This window comes from Gambusia affinis, linkage group LG08 (assembly GCF_019740435.1).
Source record: "Gambusia affinis linkage group LG08, SWU_Gaff_1.0, whole genome shotgun sequence".
Classification (NCBI taxonomy): Eukaryota; Metazoa; Chordata; class Actinopteri; order Cyprinodontiformes; family Poeciliidae; genus Gambusia; species Gambusia affinis.
Window position 1 is genome coordinate 11,250,842 of NC_057875.1, and position 22,036 is coordinate 11,272,877.

Consider the following 22,036-nt stretch of genomic DNA (forward strand, 5'->3'; position numbering starts at 1 on the left):
TGATCATAAAGTCTCTCTGGTGTTTGTGGAAAGCCTATTTCCTGAAACTCTGATGTCCTTCACAGCAACTTGCGAACAGCTTTGTTTGAGAATTATCTTGCTGAGAAAGGCTCTATGCATTGCTTGAGGAACAAAAAGAAGCACAACTAATCAAGTGTTGCACGCAAACAAGCATCAAGCAATTTACATGCACAACACCACTATTTAAAAAAAACAACTAGAATCAAATGCAGACAAAGATCTTCTTACATACCTTTTAAATTAACCCCTGGAATCATTTGCAGCCTGTATGTTCACAAAGATGCAAATTGCTTCTCCAAGAGAAACACTGTGGGCAATAAATCATTTCCCGCTCACGTAATCTCAGAGATGACAAACTACATATATCTCAGAATGCATTTGTTCATAAAAGTATGCATAAGCCTGATGACATAAGTTCTTTTTTCTTCCATTTCTGTTGAGAAGGTTTGTGTGTGTGTGTAAATACATCTGCAAGCTGAGATAAAGGAGTGTGTGAACTGTGACATCAAGTCCCGGAGCCACAATTTTAAGCCACAGCCCCAAGATTGCCTCTTCACTTAAGTTAAACAAGCCAGATACTCTGGTGCACCTGGTCAGCCAGTGTGAATGGATGATATGATGATTCATATGCAGCAATGCATTTCTATTAAAATCTAGTATTAGAAATATAGTCATATGGTAATATGTCAATACAGATAAACACAAAAAATTCTTTGTGATAAAAAAAAAAAAAAAATTTCAGGAAGAATTCAAACCCAAAGTTTACATACACCAAACAAAAAGACACATGCATTTTTCTCAATGTCTGAAGTTGAATCAGACCAAACTTCTCTTGTTTTAAATCAGTTAAAATGATCAAAATTATTTATATTTGCTGATTGTCCGAAAACCTAGTGAGAACGTTTTTTTTTAGAGATTTCCTTGCAATTTTCCTCAAATTCAGAAATGTGCATACAGAAAGATTAATGTTTCTCTAAACAATGAAGAAAAACCCAGATGTCACAGCTCGGATCCACTGATAGGATAAGACTTAATTTGGAGACACACTTCTGAATGTATTTTAAGCCCACATCTGGATCAAAGAGTATTTTTGCTTGACACAACCGAAAAGTCAAAAGAAATCAGCCAATATATCAGGAAGGGACTTGTGGAGCTGCATAGTCTTCTTGCTCATGTCTCAATGAACCAGACTTGGTTTGGTGTGATTTAACTTCAGATGGTGGAAAACAATTGCAGGCACCGTTCTATTCCATTTATGTAAATATATGGTTCCAACTCTGTCTTTCATGTTCAAGCAGATTTAATGTGTGTACCCAGAGAGATTAAAAGTTGAATTTCAAATAATAAAAAATAACACTTCTACATGTCGGGGCTGCACAGTGGCGCAATTGGTAGAGCTGTTGCCTTGCAGCAAGAAGGTCCTGGGTTCGATTCCCGGCCCGGGGTCTTTCTGCATGGAGTTTGCATGTTCTCCCTGTGCATGCATGGGTTCTCTCCGGGTTCTCCGGCTTCCTCCCACAGTCCAAAAACATGACTGTCAGGTTAATTGGTCTCTCTAAATTCTCCCGAGGTGTGAGTGTGTGTGTGAATGGTTGTGTGTCCTGTATGTCTCTGTGTTGTCCTGGCGACCTGTTCAGGGTGAACCCCGCCTTTCGCCCAGAACGTAGCTGGAGATAGACACCAGCAACCCTTCCGACCCCATTAGGGACAAGGGTGAACAGAAAATGGATGGATGGATGTCATTTTTTATTTTTTTTTAAGTTCCAAGAACCTTGAATCTTCACCAGCATATGTAAACTGTAATCACAAATTTTGTTTAATTTGTTGTTGGACATACATTTTCCAGGTGATACATGTGATTTATGATTTTACAACTGTCCATTCTCAGTATAGTTAGACAAATATAATGATTAAAGCTAGGCTATGACATGAGCCATTTTTTACGCCAGCATACAAACTAAAGTAGCAGATCCAAAGTCAGTCTCATGCCTAAATTAGAGCACTTAGTAGCAACACATTGTAAACGAGTCTTAATGAGTTTCCCAGCCTTTATTTTCTGCACTATTAGACAGCCCTATGGCAGTGCTGAGATATCTGCCGCTCCTGCTGGGGCTAATATCCTCTAACAGTCATGATGACACTGCCACCGGGCATTGAAGCTCACAGGTAATTGCATGTGTTCAAGACACACAAACAGACCTACGTATGTATGCACAAGACATTGTAATGTGCTCTTCACAGATTACAACAGAATTATACTTTTGATAGCCTTTGACCACCAGACATGTGCTGGGGAAAACTAGCACTTCACATCACCCTGGACATGCTGCTCCCATTGTGGAACATATAAGTGGCAGTATCATAATAAGGGGATGCTTTTCTTGATAAAGGACATTTTTAGGCACCGGGGATTGAAAAAATGGATTAAATTAAAAACAGGGCAATCCAGCAACAAAACCTATTTAAGACAGGGAAGGACTTTCGCTGCCCAGCAGAAAATCCATCCTAAATACACAACCATACTTACAATAGTTAGATCAAAACTCATTTGTTAGAAAGACACATTTAAAGTCTAGCCCTAACCCTTAATGAAAGTCTGTTGCAATCCTTGAAAATTGCAGCTTAAGGTTGCTTCCAATCTGTCTTAACTTGAGCCAAAACTTTCAGTCACTACAGGTACAATAGGGTAACATACCCTAAAACAGGTAGAGCTTTAATCGCAGAAGCATGCAACTAAATATTGACTTGAGTGGTGAAACAGATATGCAAGCTACAGTTTTAAGATCTTATCTTATTAAATACTTTGTTTAATAAGATAAGATCTTATCTTATTAAAGGGAGTGTTTAATAAAACACTCCCTTTCCTGAAGGAGATTCACAATTTTTAAAGTGGAACATAATTTCTAGTGTGTGTGGGTGTGTTTGTATGTGTGCATTTATACAACATTAATAATCTCATGATTCATCTGAATACTTAATCTCCCTTTCTAAACAGCTAAAATCATCATCCACTAAAAATAAAAAACACACTAATAAAAAACCCCATCATGCTCATATTTGCAAATCTGTCAGTCCTCTAACAACGTTAGCCAGGAAGTCATGGAGATGAGTTATCTGAATGTGGAACGGCATAAATTAATCATACGATATTAAATAGAGTGACAGATACTCATATCAGCATTTACATAAACAGAGTATAAGTCTAAACATTGTAGCTTAAAGTATTGATGATGCTAGGAAGTCAATTTACGCTTTTACTTCCTGTCTTCTTCTTATTATTATGAATTAAGTATAGAATTAACTTTTTAGGCTATTGTAATAAAACTGATTGCTAGTGATGCTTGAAAGTTTTCTTTAATGCTTCTTGTTTCATGGTTTGTAGTGTTTATGAAGTTAAAACTGCACTAAATTATGTTCATGTTCACTAATCACAGCTTCAAAATGTATCAGTGACCTGATTTTAGAACACTTTTCTTTTTTTCAGAGAACTGTCTGGACAGCACCAAAAGCTTGTTTCTCAGGATTCAATTCAAAATATTACACGTTTATCAGACTATAAAACCTAAGAGCTGCCAAAGATTAAATTACAGATTTTTGTCCATATATGACCATCTGAAGTGCCATGGACATTCAGGCAAACAGCTGTTTGGTTGGTGAGATTAACCGGTTGAAATCTATGTGTTTCTGAAGTGTAGGTGGCTGTGTCGATTCTCATAAATTTCATTTGACAAGTAAGTTTATATTGTCTCAAATGACAATTATGTTTCAAATTACTACACTACAGCATTTAAGGTTCTTTGAGAACACAACCAAATCAACTAATAATGCACTATATCCTGTTCATATCCAAGTGCCAGAGTAAAACAATTAAAACTGAGGATACATGAATAACCACACTGTTAACCAGGGTGTCTGAAGGCCATAAAAAGTCATTCAATTAATTATGTCATATTTAGAGCCTTAAATTGCATCAAAGAGTAGCTAAGCCCCATGTCAACTTTTTTCTTTTTTGCAGGTAGGTTGTCTAAATCAGTCCATAAGGGTGCTATCAACATATTTCTGTGCAAACTTTTACATTTTTGTGTAAATTTGTTTTATTCTCCAATATTTGGCCTAAAACTGTATTAGTGCTGACTTTAGTGCATTGAACGGTCGGCACTGCAATCAAATTTTTATTACAACAGCACTGCGTGGTAGATGTCTACATTACAGCCTGTGCGTTTGGGTATACAACCATCTCACTCAGACACATTTCAGTGGCAATTCCGGAGTTGGGATAGCCAGCATGGCAAGCATTGATTGATCAACATCTTTCTGTGCTAATCAGATCACTCTTAACATCAACCCACTGCAGGAACATTTCTTAACATTATCTTAAGAACCATGCCAGCAATCAGGGCATCCTTAAGATTGTTGAAAGAAACAATAATCGGTATAAAAAACCTTGCTGTGTGAACTTGGCATCTGTTAGCAAAGAGGCTTTCCCCCTACACATATCAGACATGCTTGGACACAACAAAACAGTTTCAGGATTTCTTCAAAATATCTCTATTTCGGTCATTAAATGTTTCAAAATTTCAAGTTGAACCAAGTTCAACCTTCTCTCCTAGTTTTCTTGTTCTCCTGAGATCACATTTCAAACTTTTTCCAATTTTGTTATACTGAAACAAAGAGGAAGAATAAACCATCCACAGAAGTTAATTGTTGTTTTCTAAGAGACTCTAATACTTTGCATTCTCTGAACTGTTAGAAGTGAACTTCATTTCCTGCAATTTTCAGTCTCATAAGACTTTTAATGTACAGTATGAGAGAGATATGAAAAGTAATAAAGCAGTTGTTCTTTTTAAACCTTTTATTTAATTTCACACATTTCTTCAAAATTTATGTCGGCTTTCAGGAATTAAGCAGTGCTTCTGGATCTGTTTTACAGCATCTTGAGATATACCTTAATCTTTTTCTCAGAACTGTCTTTTTTTGAAATAACCTACAAAAACCAGGATAGGATCTACGTAATTTAAAAGCTCATTCTCAGGGCTTTTCAGATATTATTAGAAAAAGGCAACACAGTGTCAAGGCTATAAAAATTCTTTCTAGTTATTCTTAAGAGCTTCATAGATCTTACAATTTATTATACAATCTGATCCTTACAGAATTAAATTCAGCATGCATTATTTATTCCCCGGTTTTGCAAGTAATCACTTTATTAAAGAACACAACATTTTCATTTAAGTTTGACACAATCGACAGTTAATATTTACATTTTAAGAAATTTCAAACTTCAAAATGACAAAAAAATATGATTATTGACATCATTGGACCACTGCTTGCATGAGTGAGAGTCTGCTTTAGCAAATTCTTTCATCCTACAAAGCCATTTTGAGTGACCTTTGAAAAGGTAGTTCTGCAGATTATGTTTTACTTCTGTTGTGTAATGGCTGTTCCATATTTGTGAATTAAGCATGTCTATACTTTATAGAAAGGAGCCTATGTGTAGATGGTAGGTAAATGCTGGAGGTATTACAGGAACTGCAGTAAGGTGGTTAAGGAAGTAATAAATGTTGCATTAGTACAACTGAATGCATTTTAATCTGAGGGTATTTACACATCTTAGTACTAATCTTCTTAGAGGAAAAAGCAAACAAAAAGCCATTCTTAGCCATGGAAGTAGGAATGTTCAGCTTCAAATATTGATTTTGTTGTCTGTTTTGATGTGGAGATTTAGTTTCTCTCTGACCTTTTTTAGGAATTCTTTAGCCATCATTGCACCATCAGATTGGCATAGGAACTGTCAGTCATTCTGAAGCAACCTTTGACTAAATGATAATGTATTATAAAAAGGCATTGTCAAAAGAATTATACAATGTTAATTTTAAGCACTGAATAGCTGTATATTTACAAATGCAGCTTGCATGATGAATTTGCATAAGAATTTTGACTCAGAGACTATTGTGTTGCACATAAGTCTAAATTTTAACATTTTATCTTTGTTGTAGTACAACAACAAAAGATAAAATTGTAGTAATGGAGAGGAAAAGAAACAAACAGGCATTAATTTCTTGCTGGAATCTTGATCCCTGGTCCACTTCCTATTTCCTGTTTTCCTTCCATCACACTGCAGCTAATGGAAAACACCTGTCCTATTAGTAAGTGGTCATTTCTGGCTCGGGCGATATCATGGGTAAGAGCCTCAACTTCACAACTAAACATGAATGAAATAATAAAAAAAAAAGACTCACAAACTAAATGAACATGGAACACATCAAACTTAACTAAACCCAAAGGGAGAAAGGGAAAACAAAAGCAAATTATGCATGTCACCCAAATGATCACCTTTCTACATATATAAATACTGTACACTGAAGTTCATTGAATTATAGCTGTGAATAATTACTTGATGTTTTATGTGTCATTTAGTTTCATCACTATTATTATTTTTTTCAATTTAAAATGGGTTGTTTAAATTGTGAAGATTGTGTTGATTGTGGACAGTGTTGGCATAGTTACTTTGAAAAAGTAACTTTAATCGGACTACTGATTACTCCTTGAAAAAGTAACTTAGTTATATTACTGACTACTTGATTTGGAAAGTAACTAAGTTACATTAAAAGTAACTTTTTAGTTACTTTCAGCAGCTGCTAACAACAACGCCCCGCCTCCTGTGAAAATCACATTGAGCTTTACCAAAACTTAATTGTAAGCTATTTTATAATGGTAACATCAACAATGTGTCTCCACTGATAAGGTTGAACTGAAGAGGAGATTGTACAAAAAAATAAAAACGTGAGTAATTTGTGTGGTCCACTGTTGTCTGGAAAACTCTAAGTGCGTTTGGTCTCAAAGCTCAGCGCTTTTTAGATCTCCTCTGCAGCTCCACAACTCAGATGGCTGCACAGATTTGTGACACTTATCTAATATTAATAATTATTATACAATGTTAATTATTAAGCACTTATGTGCTGCTGTTCATATTGGTCTCGTTGTTTGCCGTTTTCTGAGCGCAGCCTAAGGCTTCGACGTCATTCAGAGATAATACATTAACTTGACATTAACAAAGAATCATCCGGAAATGATGGACAGGAGAGACTGAGTAAAACTACCTTAATGACGGACAAATTCTGGGATTTATTATGAGTCTCTGCTTATTTCCAAGCCCAAATGAGCAACTTCATATCATGGGCAAGAGCCTCAACTTCTTAAAAAATGAAGCCCAAACATGAATGTAAATAATAAAACTGAAAATAGTTCCAGTTTTTCCACCAACAAAATCTTCCTCCATTGTTTACATTTCTGTCGCATAGAGACGTCGGTCACTCGACAAGACGCGTAGAGGAAATACGATTAAATAACAAAAGAAGATAGTAACGCACAGTGATTTTGATAAGTAACTGTAGTCTGACTACTCGATTTGAAATAGCAACGCGTTATATTACTCGTTACTGAAAAAAGTGGTCCGACGTCAGTAACGCGTTACAAATTAACGCGTTACTGACATCACTGATTGTGGATTAGTTTGCCTTTCGTTATTTTACAAGGGAGTGTTTATAAAGTGGCCATATGTATTTATGTCTATTATTTTTGCATTTGCTCAGTTTCTTCCCCACCTTTCTTTCATTTTGTTTTGCCATTACTTCAGCTCTCCTTGCTCCCGCCTCTCCTCTCCTCCTTGCTGAGTCGAGGGCAGGGCAGGGGAAACTGTCTGCTCTTTGAGAGAGGAGCAGTTTGATCTCAGAAAAGTATGGGGAATCTGGATAGCATACCTTGCTTTGCTTGAGGGAATCTCGCTTTATGTATGTGACTGAGCAGACGCCCACATGTGTGTCTACATTAGATTCTAGAAGAAGATAAAAACTGCTACCTCGACACTACTCAGCTGTTCTAAGTAAAGCTGCAGGAATAGTTTACAATTTTCCGCTGCACAGCGGCAGCTTTGACTTCATAAATCTCTCAAACTGGTGTCATGATGAGTCATATACATCACATGTCCTCACCTTATTACCCACAAAAATCTGCCTTCTATTACTGCATTGGCGTTTTTACTTGGACCTTTTTGTTAGGTGGTGGATTGAAATCCAGTGAGAGATAACACAGCAATAAATCATTACATCACAGCTTCGAAGGACAAAATATAAAGAGAAGATCACACCTGAAGATTTATGTGCCATAATTTCTTTTCATTTCAGTTTAGCTACAGAAATTGTTCAGCTTTTCAGTTTTCCGAGAAGCAGAATAAATCAAATGCAATGTTTGTCCTTGAATTTTTCTTTTTTTTTTAAATGGTATTTTGTTTTCAGATACATGACCTCACTATTTGATCAACACTCATTATTTCCTACTGTTATGCATCTTTCTGAAAACCTCACTTCCCACACATTTTCAAATGCTATTAGATAACCAATAGGTTTTGTCTCACAGAAATATGTATTTCTCAATGTGTGTAGCTTTTAGACTAGTCAGTGACTTTTTTTCTCCCCAAAGGCTTGTTTGTGTCTTGCTGCTGTTATTATTTATTCCTGTGCATTTGGTACAGGAGTAGGTGATGTGTGATTGAAGTGCACTAAGCATCAAGCCAAGAGCTGCTTGTTGCTGGATGGATGTGTTGTCAGATGAAGCAGACAGAAAGTGGGAGACAAACAGAGACAGAGTTGAGAGACAGCATTGAACTGAAGTAACCCTCCTACAGTGTCTCATACTTTGAATTTAACAAGGATTTACCTGAAGTTTAACTTTCTTTGTGTTGCAAGCTGAACTTTTTCTGAATATTAAAGTAGTTTTAAGATAGAAATGCAGGTTACTTTCTGCAGCTTCACTATTTGAGATAAACACATCTGTTAGAGGTTGAAGCTACATGGTATACTTACTGAGCAGTGAATTGTTATAGTGCGATGCTTGAATGACAGTTATAAATAATTTATCTTTGATAGAAGCCGTCCTGTTTGTCTATATTTTCAAGATTCCATGAAAGTCAAAGTCTTTCAGTGGACATGCCAGGGAATTTTCTGCCATGTCAGGAAATTATTTTCATTCTCCAGGAGATTCAACATGAAGGCATACATAAATTATGTACCTATAAAATAATAAAAAAAAATTTTCTGGATTTATTTGTTGCCGATCATGAAGTAATGCATTCTGGTTTAGTGCAGGGGTCGGCAACCCAAAATGTTGAAAGAGGAATACTGGACCAAAAAAACCAAAAGACAAATCTGTCTGGAGCCGCAAAAAATTATAAGCCTTATATAAGGCTTATAATAAAGGCCAACAGGCTTTAAGTGTTTACATTAGCCTATTATCAAAACAAGACTGAAAAACAGTGGTGAAATCAACCTTTAATGAAGTTTCACAAATCAGATAAAAGTTTCACAAATCACAAACATGGTTCTAAATATTCTGCTCTTACTTGAGAATGACTTAGTCTAGGTTTGAAAAGTTTAGGTGTTGTAGTTTTTGAGCTGGAGCAGTTCTATTGTGACAGAGATCCAAAAAAGTGATGAAATCAATCTTTATTGAAGTTTCACAAATCAGATAAAAGTTTCACAAATCCCAAACAAGGTTTTAAATATTCTGCTATTAGAGCAGACTAATCCAATGCAGGTTGGAAGTGTCTTGGTGTTGTAATTTTGGAAGTAGAGAAGATATTGTGTGACCGAGACCGAAAAAAAGGGTGAAATTTGCCCTTTGTTGAAGTTTCACAAATCAGAAAAAAAGTTTCACAAATCACAAACATGGTTCTAAATATTCTGCTCTAATAGCAGAATATTTAGTATGGCTTTTGTCCTCCTATAAAAACCATACTGAAACAAAAATATATATTTCCCACCCCCATTTTTTCCATTTTCAAACATTTTTGAAAAGCTCCAGAGAGCCACTAGAGCAGTGCTAAAGAGCCGCATGTGGCTCATGAGCCGCGGGTTGCCAACCCCTGGTTTAGTGGAAGAAAAATTATAAATTTTAGTCAAATGTTTTCTATATAAACTGCAAGAAGTATGATTTGTGATTCAGTTAGTATTAGAAAAATGGTTATAAAATGACAAAACATGAATAAGCTTATGTGTGAATAATTTAGTTCTGCATGAAAGGGAAACGTCCAACATGATCCATTCTTATATCTGTGGCAGAAATGTTTAATTTCCTTATATTTGAATTCACTTTAATGCAGTTTCAGAAATGGCAGAACACTTTTCAAGACACGATACAGAGTGATGGCAGCTTCAACAAGTCCAAATCTGACTTATTGGTCCAAATTCTGCTTTGACACCTCAACTGAAGGGAAATAAACATACACCTCACTGATTTATAAGTTTTCAACCCTGGGCCAAAGCCAAATTTTTATACTTTTGGGCTTTTGAGTGACTTCAAACACCTAATTGTATGCCCTATACAAGAAAAAAAAAAAATCTTTATCCCTTTATAATAAGTACAAAAAATGAATACAATAAAATCCTTTTTCCAGTTGAATATAAGTATTTCATACTTTTCTAAAAATAAGTAGTGCACTATTCTCCAAATTAACAAATAAAACTCAGTCGATAAGTGTACTTTTATGTTGAGCTGATTCACTCTCCCGCATACCTCTATGCACCTTTCATACGCAGTGGGGCTTCTTTGCATAGCCTTGATCCATGACTGAAGGCTGACTTCACTCTACTGTGTCAGAGCTTAAGGTGTCACGCAGGCACTTTCTTTATCTAATTTTACCTCACATTCTGCTCCTTCTTTTGTGCAGGGATCTAACTTTTTAAACTTGAAGCATATGTCATTCACAGTGGACTGACCTCACCTTGAAATGCACAGACAAATGATCAGTTTTGCCTCTTGTTGCTGATTACCATGCAAAAGACATATCACAAGCTCAGCAGTAAATTTCATTTACATTCAGCAGTCAGGACTCTGATCTTTTCATAAAAGTACAGCAGCTATGGTTATGTATCTGTAGTGATAATGAGAGGAAAGGAGTCCCTTCATATCGTTCCTTATCCGGTGTTATTTGGCAATTTGGGGTTCACCATTTAACACCCTCCCACTTAAGTGTTTACAGAGTAGTGCACAAGTGTGCTCTATTTTTAGCTGAGTGTTTTTCTGTTTGTGTTCTGCTAAAAGGTAGTGAAAATGAACACATACACAATGACACCCAATCACACACACTATTAAAGCAAGCTGCTTATACATACTAATAGAGTTACTTTATCTGTCTCTCTGAGTGCCGTTTTTTTTTTTTTTTTAATACAGTTTTGTTCAATTGGCTGGATGCTGACATATGGACAGCCACAGTGGATGGGATGAGGTACATGAATAAATACCACCAGTTTATCACTAGCAGCATGCGGTCCTGTTTATAGGCAGTCTGAGGGAATTCAAATTTACTCCACTCTGGCTCTGACTCCAGGTTTCTATTGTTAGACCTCAAAAGATTGAGTACCTTTCTTTTCCCGCTTCACGCTACTGACTGCATTTTCCTAGTTTCTCCACTCGTCAGACTTCCCAACTTTCTGTTCATAAAAAAGATTTTGAAAGAAATTTGTTCAGAGGAACAGACTGTAACACTTTACAGTCATGGTAAAAACCAAAAGTAATGCTTAATTTAATTAAATTAATTTAATTTACTTACCATAACTCATGATCATCCAGTTCATTAATAAATAGAAAAAGTGTAATTTGCTTTGACAAGCGACAATGTCAAATTAAGTTGTTGAATATGCAATAAGAATATTAAAAAACCTGTTCATTTTTGGAATGACCTCTTGTGGAGCTTCCATGATTTTAATTGCACACACACGTTGAAATTAACTTAAAACTGAGTTTATGCTCTGTCCTGTGCACTATGTTTTATGATTGTCCCCTAACATGGTCTTCATTGTTCTTATCATTATTGCCTGGCTTTTTAATTCATTATTAGTGAATGTTTTGAATATTATCTATAGTTTGGAGTCTGTTCTTTTGTTTATTGCAGCTGGGATTGAATCCTGTGTTTGCTTTTCTTCTGTTTGTTTAGTTGGTGTTTATTTCTTGTTTTATTTTCAGGGGCTTTTCCATGGCTCATGTCCCTCCTGTTCATTTCGTGAAGTTTGAATTATTATTTTTAGATTTCTGTTTGACTCTGTTATTGGCCATTTACAGTGATGTCCTGAGCTACAATCATTTTAACTCACCCCACATAATGCTAATAATAATTTATTTTTTTCAGAATTTCTGGCAAATTCTCTTTTGATGTACAGTCCTGTTTTCTGTCAGTTTTATCCTCAGCCCAATTCTTTTTCTTTTTTTTTTTGTCAAATTCCTCTTCCCTCATTTTGTTTTTGCTGTTGATTTTCAGTTGAAAAAAAGATGTTTATTTCTGTCACTGATTCATCTCAAGCCTGTTTAGTCTCGGTATTTGGGCAATCTTCCACTTTCTGTATTACATGAAAGTCTTTTCAACTGAGTATTCATACAGTCACCTAATCTGCTTCATAAATATACACTATCTATTGATTGGGATACAGAGCTCATATTCACCGCATCATAGAATAGAGTTCCTTGGTGGTGAAATTCAGGTGTACAAGCAGCAATGTGACAGATAGTCTGAAAATATGAATGCAAAGACTGTACAGGGAAGGACAAAAATAAAGAAACACAATAAACATTTGTTATAAATAGAAATAGAATGGAAAACTCATTGCAATGTTAAAAAAAAAGAAAAAAAAAAAAGTTTGAGCTTTGTGTTCTACCTGCCATTTAAACAATGCTCAATTGCACTGGTGTTAGTTTATTTATAAAACAATCATAGGCAAGCCCCTCTTAGCTTTTCTCATAACTCAACATTTCCAGCAGCTGGTGGTGCTGATGTTATGCTCTGATAACTTCAGCACTGCAGTTACCGCAAAGGTCTAAACCTGCTGTGGTCAGTTCTTTATTTGGTTTTGTGTCCCTAATTTGTCCCAATTACTGGAATAAGCTGGAAAAAATCCTGACATGTTATACCTACATCTTCTTGTCTACCTTAGAAAACACATTAACAGTAAGTGTTTCTGATCAGTGCACCTGCCTGTATGACATTCAGACATTTGGAGATGGATGAATGTCATACATCTCTGAATGCATAGCATTCATTAGGTATTATGATGTTTTCTGTGTGTGTTTTTTTTTTAAACTGCTTAAAAGACTGCTTTTCTAATATGATTGAGTGCCCATGATTTGCTTCATAAATAAACCTAATAAAGGGGCATGTGATAGCATATTGTAATGATAAACACATAACCCAGATGTTGAGAAGCTACTGACTATTTGGGAACAATGACGGAGTAAAATCTGAGACAAGCACAAGGTTTTTGTCTCTCCATGTTGAGCCCTGAAAATGAAAACAATTCAAAATGCTTAAGTCAAGAGCCATATGAAACCTTTTATGTCTTGAAAAGTTCATTTCATCCACTAGTATTTTATGAATGGTTGTTAGAAAGGCTTATAGGTTTTAACATCTAAATCCAAGACACAGGTGAAACATGGATGGGCTCTTATTTCCTTTTTTTCTTGTGAGCAGAGGACAGTAAGATGTTAAATTCTTGACAAAGGTGAAGGAACAAGGTATTGTCAAAAGTAGAGTACTAGGCCATCATAAATGAGAGAAGAAGAAAACTAAGGGATAGATATGATCACAGGACGAAGAAAGTTGTATGAATAAATCTAAATCTAAAAAAAAAAAAGAAAAACAAACTCCACAGTAAAATGCTCAAACATTTGTGGTAAAATGTAATTGAAATTGTGGATTTTATAGGGTAGAAAGTGACAAAGTGACATCCAGTCTTTTTCCCCCCTTATTGGACAGAAATAGGGAAACTCCGAAATGACATTGTCATGACTAAGTGACAAAAATGTCTCGAACCCAAAAGGAGCGCTGTCCTGTATAGGCTGTTTCACATTAAGAATTTATTCCAGAATATCTATTAATCTGCACAATAGCCTGCACAAGTCAAATATTTATTAGCTCTGATTAGGAAATTCATATTTTAGATGTGACTGTGTCTCATTCTTCTCAGCTCATAAATATTCACATCATTCTTGATGATAACTCCAGAAGATGTGAGATGAGACAGATTTTCTCTGTCAAAGATTAGCCTGTCCTGGCAAGAAACATATCTTAAAAAGTTTGTTTGAACTTTATTTCACTGGATGTAGGAATAATTGCTGGATGAATATGTGGGACACTTGTTTGCATTTTATTTAATTTGCAGTCTTGGTGGGTTGGAATATTTTTGCTTTTACATTATGTTCTACCTAGCCTTAAGGCAGGGTCTGTGTGTTGTGTTTATAATAGAGATCAGAAGTGAACATATACTCACCACCAACTGGTTAACTGGATGGGTAAAGGAGGAGTAAGGTGGGTAACAATTTTAATCTGTAGTAGATTTGCTACTGTGATCAAACATGTAGCATGTTGTCTTTAGAGGCTACAGATACCTCCAATTGTGTACTGAACAGGTCATGAGGACTTTCTTTTCGCTGTATGAAATCTCCTAAGACACTCTACCACACAAACAAACAGAAAACGCAAAGTGATGTGGTGTTTCTCCTTGTTGCTCTCTCTCAGTATTAAAACTACCTTTTGGAGCAGAGTAGTAGAACATGATTTTGCTAAACATTTTTAAAATTTCACATGTATCAACCAATCTAGAGCTGAGGAGCTGACTGGGGATATTATAAATTTGTGAACTGAAAGCTGAAGAGAATTCAGAGTATTGACCAGGCCACCATGTGTCCAGTGGGTTTAATGAGCCACTCTCTACACACTGAGACAGGCACACAACCCTAAGCTTCAGGTGTCAGTTGGTATAGCTTGTTGGTCTCATATGCAATTAATAAACCATTCCTGGTAAGTTCCATAAAGCTTTTGTTTTTTCACCTGGTTAACTTTATCTTGAATTTACACTTGTAGAATTATTGTTTGTCTTATTGAGAACTTTACCTGACTGCCCTTTAGATTTGTTCTCTGCTTTTGCTGCGAGGGAAAGTGTTTGACCTGTAATAAGCTAATCCGTGTGCAGCCTTGGTGAGAGACGGTGTGCTCTCAGGCTGAACCATCACTGCAAAGTCGCCTCTCACTTAATGACTTTGCGCTTCATGGAAAAACCCAGCCAAGACAGATTACATATAAAAAAGGCAGAGAGAGAAAGAAGTACAGAAAAAAGACAAAAAAAAAAAAAAGCAATGCAGGGAGAAAGAGTGAGGGGTGAGCAGCAGAGCATGTCAGGTCTACTAAGGCTGTGTAAATTGGTTCGGACTGGTGTTGATCTTGATTACTGATTGCTCTTGCGACTGTTCTGTCCAACAAGTCCTCCAACCTGAACTACGAAGGAGATTGTTTTCCATTCCCTCTTTGATTTGACCTGAAGACATCTGATTGCATGTATTAAACTTTCTAATTTTAAAATTTTTGGTTAAATGTCTTTATATAATAAATATTTACAGTCAGTGTAGCTTGGTCATGTCCAGTAAAGAGAGAAAAGAAAAAAAAACAAACAAACAAACTTTTGGCTCACATTTGAAAACATTTGAGCCAATTACTTCAGAAATGAGAAAGACAAACACATTTTACTGTACAATGTTTGTTTCTCAAGTAAAAAAAAAAAGAAAGAAAACCTTACTTCTTGTACCATAATTAGTAATTGTTCCAGTGGGGAAATAAAATGTATTATTTTATTGGAAAATTATTTTCTGAACTTTTGTGTGTAAAAAGTCCTATTTGTCTCTTCATAGATTATTTTGCAGTGTAGAATAATTTGTAAACCTTTTGACAGCTGATGATTTACAGTAATTGTGTGTGATGTGGTCAGTGTCTACTGTATAAGAATGGGGTAATGTGATGATACTGTATTTCTGATATTGGGATTTTGCCCAAACTACTGTTAGAACTACAGTAAATGGGAACAATGAGTAAATTAGGGTCTTTAGGAATATTTATTAAAATATATTGTAATTGTGATTTAAATTAAGGACTTAATTAAGTATTTATCTTCATAATTTGCTAGAACATTTAACTACTAAAATAAACAGATGTATCGTGGAAACTATATGGACAGGAAATGTTAAGCACATGAAGCACACAATAAGGATTAAATAACAGCACTTCAGTATGCTTTCATAATATACATCTTCTTTAGATTTTGCAATAATGCTTGCTGCATATTCATGAATTGGGCTATTTGGCTTACAACTTATTCAAAAGTTCTTTTATTAATATTTTTATTAGGATAAGAAACAAACAGATTGATGCCAAAGGTGACGAGATGGTTGCAAGCTATTGGATTGTAGCCACCGCTGCCCTGAGATATTCTGAAAGAGGTGAGTCTGCCATGCACTTGGACCTCTGGACTGTCTGACTATCACCAGCAGGCAAGCCAAGTAAAGTGTCTGGACAAAACGAAAGAGACAGAGTGAAGGATCAAACCTGCAACCCACCAATTACAGGATAAACTCCTACCCCTGTTGCTCCCAAAATATTCAGCTTTACACTTCCTTCTTGTTCCTTGTAAATTGATTTCTTGGCAACAAGTCAACCATGACAACACTGAAAGTTTGCACTTTAAATTGTGGTACACCAAGACTTTAAAGAGAGGTTATAATCTGTTCGTGTTACACAGATTCTATAATAAAACAATTCAATGTTTTTTGTTTCAGAAACTCAATTTCTGAATGTTACATTAATGATACATCGTCATCTATTACTTTAATGTATATAACTTGTGATATTAACTGCTATTTATCTATTGACGAAAGCAATCTGTTCTTAAACAAATAAATATTCTGTGTATTAAAAATGAGCAGTAAAGTGGTACTTACTCATTTATCAGTCACAAAAATGTGGTTAGTTGTGTGGTTGATCCATGCAGACCAAGGGCATCAGAAGTGGAGCAAAAAAATGTTTAATAAAACAAAATGCAACTTACTAAAAGAAAGTAGAAGCTTCATAGTCCAGAGATAATAACTGAAGATAATAAAACTAAAAAAAGTAAAAAAATAAATAAATAAATAAAATAAAATTAATCTGGACCACAATGAGCTGTATTTAGCAGATGAACCAGTAAAGAACAATGCAAACCAGTCATCTTGTCGTATCTCCACTCTTGACTGAAGAGCAGAGCATGACTTTGAATCCAGGTGAGGTAATCAGGGAATTAGGAACAGCTGTGGAACAGAGCAAGCGGGTAGATTAAGAAAAGATTGATAATTAGCACAAACAAAGTTGGACAACACCCAAAGAAAGTACAAACCAAGTGGGAAAAGATTAAAACTTATGCAGGAGAATTACAGGCAAATGCACAAAGAACAAGAATAAACTATCTGCAAATGAATGAACAAAACACTAACAGCAATAAACAACTGAATATGGCAATACATTTTTGAATAATAAATTAATCCAGAAATAATTAGAGGAACTTCAAAGAAAACAAAAACATTTATCTTTCAGTTTACTCTATTGTAATCTGAAATTACCCCTAAGAACAGCAAAATAATTATTAAATATAGCTAAATAACACTACAAAGATGCAACTGTGGTGAGAAATTGTGTCAGATGAGAACGTGGAACCCCTTTTGATGCAAATATCTTTCTGAACCTGAAAGCTAACCAAAGCCAGGTCTAATTTCAATATCAGATGCCCAGGTCCAGAAACAATGCATTTATTATGCAGACAGGTGTTGTTAAAAAAAAAAAAGGCAGATCAAGATACTAGTAGCTCTGCAAAATGCAGTCCTTACTAAACAAATTAAATAAGTATTTCTCTTTTGCCTTATCATTCCTTTCCCTCTTTCTTGTTCTCTGCCAATTACAGACTGAACGGAATCAGTTTTGTCTCTGCAATCTCTCGTGCTGTGACCCCTAAACTCATTCTCATGCTAAACTACTTTTCATTTGCTAACGATATGGCAAGACTTCAGTCAGCAACTCTGAATATGCAAACGGGGTTCCAAAGGTAGAACAGGTTTTATGGAGATGCGCATCCATCACCGTCGCTTCCACTTACACGCTCTTCTTCGTTTCTGATGACCCTGCACTCCATAGTTACAGTAACAGTATTTTTTGTGAGTTAATTTACTTTAATTGTGTTTGTATGTGCTGTTTGTGTGTGTGTCTGTTTGTCTGTGTGCTAACCTCTCATTTAGTCACCCCTCATTTGGTCATTATGTCCACTAATGCAGAGTATGCATGGCTCTACTCATAATCACACTTCTCTGATATGCAAAACAAGCTCTCAACTGCACCTGGCATACAGACACACACTTCTCATCAGCAGCAGACTCCTCTCTCTAATTTGCTTCCTGTTGAAATGTAATTGGAAACTACTCATTCAGACAAAGTGCAAAGGGGTTTTTTGCTCAATGTGGCTGTGTGTATTTGTATGGAACAAAGCCTTTATTCAGCAACAAGACACAACAGGGAATTGGAAACAGGAAACAGGCTACAGATGGAGATAATAGAGTTGTTACAGGTGTGTTAAATTTTGCACATGCAAAAGAAATTTGCTATTGTCTGCATCAGTGTTGTGCAAAGGACCCTAAACAACCAGCACATGTATTAACTCGGTGAAACTACTTTCAATACACATGGTAATTAATCATTTTGCGACTATTCAAATTAGTTCCAATGTCCTAAATTTTATTCGTGTGTGTGCGCGCGTGTGTGTGTGTGTTTATCTGTCTGTGTGAGCACAAGATAGAACAGAAGGTGTGAAAAGTGGATGTGACCACAGGCTCCAGATAAGACAGCCAAGCCTGTCTATCCACAATTCAGCTTTTGCCCGTCTCTTCTCCTTGACTAAATCTAAATAAGATCAGTGGGGTGTTTAATGCCCTTTCAGAGGCCAAGTCCTCACATCTCCTCCAAATCGATTCAGCACATATCAATCCCTGCATTTTATTCAGTTAGGTTGCAACTTAGGCGGTGGAGCATTTGGATGTATGACGTAGGACAGTTTACATAAAAAAAGAAATGTAAAAGAAACCAGAATATCTCAAATTAACTTAAAAATAAGTGTTAGGTTAAATGTAAAATGCTTCATGATGCCTTTAGATTTGGCATCAGCATAAGAACATAGTCCCTAGTCACTTTCTTATGTACTTTCTTCTGTAGGATGGACCTCTTTTGTCAGCAGAACTTTCTCATTTATTATGACACAAGCTAAAGATGGTATTGGAAACATTCCTAATTTGTTTGGTTTGACTTCACAGCATCATACAACTGCAGCAGATTTGTCAGCTATACATCCTTAAATCTCCCCATCCACCGCATCTCAAAGATCCTCTAATGGGCTGAGACCAGGTGACTGTGGGGTCCACTGATGTGTAAAAAACCTATTATTGTGTCTGTAAAATAACAGTCTGAGATGGTGCACATGGCACATTATCATGGTACATTATTTTTTCTGGACATAGTAATCCAGAGATGGGGATTCTGTTGCCATAAGTGGGTGGACACTTGAACTAAGGACCCCAAAGCCTGAGAAAATCTCCATTACTACCAAAACATGGAACTGTTGTTACATGACAGAATGGATCCATTTTTTGATTGACTGAAATGTTGTAGCTAAAATCCAGACTCAGTATTTTTTCCCTAACTTGTGAATTTAGGTGAACTGGTGTGATTTATAATCTTGGTGTCCTCTTAATAGTTAATAGGGTTGGCACCCAGTGTGGAACTCTGTGGCTATAGCCAATCTACTTCATTGCCTTGTACATTCAGAGATTGTGTGCTGTTTGTAACAAGTGGTTGTTTGAGCTACTATGGCATCTCTGTCATTTTGAACAAATTTTTTTAATGATCTCTGACATTAACTAGATAGCATGGTCCACCCAACTGCCACACACTTGATTCCTCATTAAACCGAGAGTTGGTTAAGTGTGAAAATCTCAGTAGATCAGCAGTTTCCTTCCTCATGATTGGTTTATTCAATATTTATGTAATAAAAAATGATGAGGTGTATGTAATAAAAGCAGCCGGTGAGTGTAAATTTAACATGTCCGTATAAAGATAAACTAAATATATTTGGGATTACGGTCCACTCTTCCCCATCCTGTCCACATTGTCTTTCAGTTTGTAATATGTTATATCTTCAGTGGTTGCTCTGCTGCATGTGTGTCATATATTGAAGCAGAAACAAACCCCACATACCTATCTAAAAAAAGGTTGGGAAGGGACACATCACCATGACAACACAGGGAGGAGTAGAATGTACGCCATTAAAAAGATGGAAGCAATGTTGTGTATCTAAGTCTCACATTTCTGCGCAGAGGCAGAAACATATACCGTGTGTGTGTAGGGATAAATTATCACACGCTCACATGAATGCAGAGAAATATGCACAAGAAATATACACACACTCAAGCACCCTTCCAACACACAACCATGAAATGTGCGCATTCTTTGTGATCCATTTAGTCCGTGTTTGCCTAATTTGCCACAGTGATGACAAACTCAAGTAATTTCTTCTACATCTTTTTATTCCAGTTCAGTAAACTCTTAAACAATTCAGTTTGAACTTTGATTGCTTGCTGCTCATTTGCATAATTTTGGTTTAAGCCCATAAGTCCTCTGTTAAACAGAAATAGGGTGACTCACAGAGAACTTTCAGCTGTTTAGAAACAAGTTCTACATTTACTTTTTTTTGTCCTAAAAACAATTGGATGACTAAACAGATCTATCTTAGTAATTTAATATTTTTTTTACAATAATTCAAGTTAAATGATTTACTATTTTTAGCTTTGAAGTTAATTTAGATGCTGATCAAACTGTGGTAAAATGACACTGTAATGCTATGTTGAATTTTTTCAAGCACAAAGTTTGTCAGAAAGAGTAAAAAATAACAAAAAGTTAATAGTGTCATCTGGTGGCCGTGTTAAGTATTGAAGGATTTGTTGAAAAATGTTCTCTGCTTGTTTACCAGTTTTAGATTCTCCCAAAGAGAATGCATAAAATTTTCCCTTTGTTGTACTTTGATTTAGCTTTATTTATTTCTTTTTTAAAGTTAGAGGCCTAGAATCTTTTTAAAATCTTGATGTGTCTGTATGCACATGCACAAAGGAAGAGACTCACCCACTCACACAGATGCAGGCCTAGAATAGCTGTATTTTTTTTGTGACATCTAATTTATTTAATCAATTCTACACAAGCCCCAGCTGTCCAGCATGAAGTGTTTCCCAATTATCTTAATGTGATTTGCTCCCTGCTGTTGGGTGCTAGTATTCTGATTACGATGTAATAAGATGACGCTGGGTGAAACATGAACACAGAGATACACACCCCTTCTCTGCGGTGCTCTCGTGTCACAAGATAGACACTCTTAGAAGCGATGAGACAAACTATGACAAAGAACTAGGGAGGAAAAAACGCAAACCAAAGGAGAATAGGGGTGATAGAATGAAGAAACAGGATGGATGTGGGGTACAAAGAGACAGACACACAGAGCACACACCCACGGCTTCACTATTCTCAAAGCAAAACAGCACGTCCAGCAAAAAGGCAGAGCAAATTTTATCCTAACTGTGTGTTGACAAGACATTAAATGCACATTAGGCAGGGGGGATGTCACAACCCCTATTGGGCAGACAGAACATAACGAGACAGAGAGAGATGACAGATCAGTATATCAACACAGGGCGCTATGAGTTCTCATGAATCTCGGCAGACAGCCCTGACTCTCCCAGTTCCTCCCTTCAGTTTAATCCTACATGGTAAAATACTAAAGAGATGGCAATTTTGACACCTAAGTGACTTTGTGAAGACTGTCCGGACTCGACTCAGGCATTAACATGACATCAAGTAAATGGTGGTGAAATGTAAGCTTTATGTGTAGTGCATCACGGTTGAAGCAAAAAGCAGAGCAGTGAGCCTGCTGTCATCAGGGAGGCACAGTGACAAACGAGGGGAAGGAGGTTAAACTACAGAGAGAAAAATTGTGGTTCTCTTAGGTGTTCTTCAAAGACCAAAACAGAGGGCATGGCTTGAACCCCTGAGAGGCATCAGTCCTCCTGTCTTATCTTTGGAACATGGTGC

The 22,036-nt window shown here is 36.2% G+C and overlaps 1 long non-coding RNA gene across 1 annotated transcript in view; it reads left to right on the top strand.

Annotated features, from left to right (window-relative positions):
- LOC122835441 overlaps window positions 1-22,036 on the top strand; it is a 45,258-nt gene that overhangs the window by 9,227 nt on the left and 13,995 nt on the right. The window lies entirely within an intron of this gene.